The sequence below is a fragment of the Tupaia chinensis genome, unplaced genomic scaffold, assembly GCF_000334495.1.
Source record: "Tupaia chinensis unplaced genomic scaffold, TupChi_1.0 Scaffold000515_1, whole genome shotgun sequence".
In the NCBI taxonomy this organism is placed as follows: Eukaryota; Metazoa; Chordata; class Mammalia; order Scandentia; family Tupaiidae; genus Tupaia; species Tupaia belangeri.
In genome coordinates this window covers 6404264-6408427 of record NW_006160028.1, presented here as the reverse complement: position 1 = coordinate 6408427, position 4164 = coordinate 6404264, and positions in this window count along the sequence as shown.

The following is a 4164-nucleotide window of genomic DNA, read 5'->3' as shown; positions in this document are numbered from 1 at the left end:
GGAAAGAGGATAAAAATTAACATTTATTGAGTGTTCTCTTTAAAAATGAGACAATGGCTATAAGACACTTAGCACAGTACCTAGTATGCAGTAGGCACTCAACATGTTTTTGCTCTTCTTGTCATTATTACATGCACTGACATGGATATAATCACATCTATGCTTTTTGTTTTAGAGATTTTTGCCTTAGGGCGTGTGTGCTCACCAGAGAGAAAAAGAGAGAGGCAGATACAGTGAAAGGGAAAGTGAGAAATCACCCCCTGGGGGGATGGGCTTCTCCATTTTCCTCCTGGGATCTTGGGCACACACACACAAACACACAGACACACGTGCCCTGGATGATTTTCAAGGCACCAGGTCCAGCATTTGAATCGCTGTCACCACATGAGAGCCCAGTGGTGTAACCACTATACCATCTGTTGGGCCCATGCTCTTAAGAGACATTAAAGCGACTGCAGATACCAGAGACAGGGCGAGAGGAGGATGGGAAATGGCAGAGGGTGAGAAATAGGGGGGGAAATATATATACAAGAAACAGAAAATGAAAAATTATTTATTGATGAAAACACATATGATTAAGCCACTTTATAGTATATTCTGGCTGGGAAAATCACATTTTGTATGCTGTGGTGATGTTCAGTGAAAGTATGTAAAAATAAATAAATAAAAATATGTATTAAAATAAAATTAAATAAATTAATAAATAAAATAAAGCTAAAGTAAAAAAAAAATTGAAAAGAAAAATCACACCAGGCGTGTGTGCGTATGAACCTGCAATCCTGAGAGGAGAATGGAGGAGAAGGGATTATGGTGTGGCCATCCCTCTTGGGGGAGTGATTTCTTACTTTCTCTCTCTCGATCTCTCTCTGTCTTAGCAAGTCCATGCACCCTATAGCAAAGTAAATAAAATATACATGGGGTCTGGTCTCTGTGGTGCAGTTGGTAGCATAATGAATCACAGTCCTGGAAGCCACAGGACCAACTGCAAGTTCAAGTCCCATCTGGTTGACTTGACTCATGCCAGCCAAACATTTGTGTGCCCCAAATCCTGACTAGGTGGAGGTCTGGAGGAAGGGGATCGCAGCATGACCAGACCCTGTTGAGGGTGCTTCTCTCTCTGTTTCTCATGCATGCATATACACTCCCTATCATGCATCAAATAAACAACTGTAAAATAAATAGACAAAATAGGGCTGGAGCTGGCAGGTGGTGTGGTGGTTAGGGACACTCGACTCCCATATGGCCGACTATGGTTCTAGTCCTGGACCTGGCGGCTTGCTTTCTCACTTTCTCTCTCTCTCTCACTCTATTCCTCTCTGGTCAACTTAAAATAAATAAATAAATGGATACATAAAGTTAAAGAAAATAATTCTAAAAATAAATAGACAAAATAAATGGGATGGTTTTTAGCTTATTTTAATTGGAAGTCAGCCATAGACATGAGAGACACAGAGAAAGCTGGTTTTCCCTAAAACAGAACTAAATCCGGCCATCAGGTGGTAGTGGTAAGTGCTCTCCAATCTGGCACGAATGAAGCACTTTGCAAAGGTCGCTTTTCCCACTCAGAAGTGGTTAGGCAAACCCTTAAAGGTCCTGCTGCTGCTTCATTTCCAGCAGGTCAGGTGTAATGGCCACACCTGAAAAGTGTGGTGTTAGGTGCTTGGCTGGTGGGTGGACACAGCACAGGAGAACTGCCGTGAGTTTGCGTTCTTCTCTCTCCAAAGCCAGGTGGACCCTGAGAACAGCCTGGAGCAGGGGCTCCCAAAACCTTCATGTGCAAAGGAATCACTTGAAACTTTTTTTAAAGAGATTTTTGCTACAGGGTACATGCATTCGCTGGAGAAACAGAGAGACAGACAGAAAGTGAGAAATCACCCTCCATGGGGATGGCCACATCACAATCCCTTCTTTTTCATTCTCTGTTCAGGTCTTGGGCACGCATGCACATGTGCCCAGCGTGAGTTTTAAGCTGCCAGGTCTGGGACTCGAACGGCGGTTGACTATGTGGGAGTCCAGTGATGTAACCATTATGCCATCTGCTGGTCCCACCTCAACTTCTGATGCAGTGGGTCTGGAGTGGGGCCTGAGAATCTGCATATCTAATGAGCTTCTGGGTGATACGCTTCTGGTCTAGGAACCACACATTGAGACCGCTGACCTGGAAAAGGAGAAGCTAAAACTTGTTCCATAATTATGGAAAACCCACTGCTAGAACTAGGCCTAAAGAACTCTGTGAAACCTTACTGGACAATCTTTTCTTGAAAAATAAACAAAAACAAAACAAAAAAAGCAAATAAAAAACCCTAATATCTTGTTATTTTCTGCCAAGCAAGCACCACAAACTTTTTATGTTGTTACAAGAAAGTTATGTTAATGACATTTTCTACAATGACACCATTTCTAGCCTCTGCCTCTGGGCCGCCCATGCCCACTCAGGTGCAAGGCTGCAAGGCTACCTCTGAATTTCTTCCTGCATCATCTTCCTGCTTTTATCCCCGGCTCCTCACTGGCAGACTGACAGAATCTCAATAATGTCTTAATGTCTTAGTGAACAGCAGTGTGATATTTTATAAGAATTTAGAGTTAAACAGGAGTGTTTTTTGTTTTTGTTTTTTTTGTTTGTTTGTTTTTTAAGAGAGTCCCCCCACACACACTAAGGGCACATACGATCTTTGGAGACACAGAAGCAAGAAACTGCCACCTCCCCCTCAGAGGGGATGGCCACACCGCAGTGCCTTCTCCTTCGTTCTCCTCTTAGGATCTTGGACATGCATGCACACACACACATGGCGTGAGGTTTAAGCCATTGATTGAGTCTAGGACTCGAACCATGGTCGACTATGTGGGAGTCCAGCAACGTAATCATGCCATTTACAGGTTCCAACAGGAGTCTTAAGGCCAGCTTTGCCACTAATTAGCCATGTCACTTTCTTCCTCTCTGGATGTCAGCTCTCTCGTGAATAAAAGGAGAGGTTTGGACAAGATAATCTGAAAGAAAATGATAATGTTTTGATGTTTATAGTTTACTGGGTACTTGCACATAGACTATCTCGGTTACTTCCTGGGAAATAATCTTATAACTGCCTCATTTCTCACAGAGAAAGAGAGAACATTGGAAGAGCGCGGTCATTGTTGAGAACCAATATAGAAAACAGCCACATAGACACTTCTGCAAAACCAAAGACGTAGTCCCCGTGTAACCCAGTGTCCCTTATGTAACAATTTATGTGAACATTTCCTTCTAAAAGTTAGTACCTGATAATATGTCCCTCCAGAAGATAAAATACGTGTCATTTTACGAGACAGAGTCAATTTCCTGCCCTCTTCATGCCATCCTTTTATTTTGGCTGCCAGGAACTTTGCAGCTAATCACGTCAAGATTATAATAACTATTTAAATCTCCAATTCTTGGTAACATTATTTCTCATATCCTCTAAATCCTAATGCCTAAGTGATTTCTTGTAGAGGCCATCTGTGAATCAAGTGACTGTAATTTACTGTCTAAATGGGACTCTTTTCAGCGTGAAAACGAACACTATTAATAATTATGCCGGATGACAGATGTAAACTAGGACTGCCTTGGGCAAACTGAGATCTTGGGGATCCTACTTATAATTGGGAACAAGCTTGGCAAAAATGATATGATATACAAATAGCACTCGGGGCCAGCAGATGGTGTGGTGGTTAAGGGCACTGAACTCCCACATGGCTGACCATGGTTCAAGTCCTGGACCTGGCAGCTTGCTCTCTCACTTTCCCTCTCTCTCTAGCTCTGTCCCTTTCTGGTCAAATTTAAAGAAATAAAGTTAAATAAAATAATTTTTTCAAAACAAAACAAAACAAATAGCACGCAGTTTGATCTTGCTGGTACAGAAGTTTGGGGTCTCAGTACACTTGCACAGAGCCGGAGATGGGTTATAATTCGTGAGAAACAACAACGAAGGTTCTGAATGTATCTGTGGGACTGGGGAGGAAAAGGGTGTGCCCCTCTGGTCATGCCTCATATTCCAGTTTATTCCGCCAGCCTCAGCCTCCTAAGCGCCACCGAATCACGTCCTGTGGCTGGTCGAGCTCTAAGACTCTGCCGGAATGGCTTAGGCAAGGCCATCTGCTGGGAATGAAAAAGGGAAGGGAAGGGAAGAGAAGAGAAGAGAAGGGGACTTC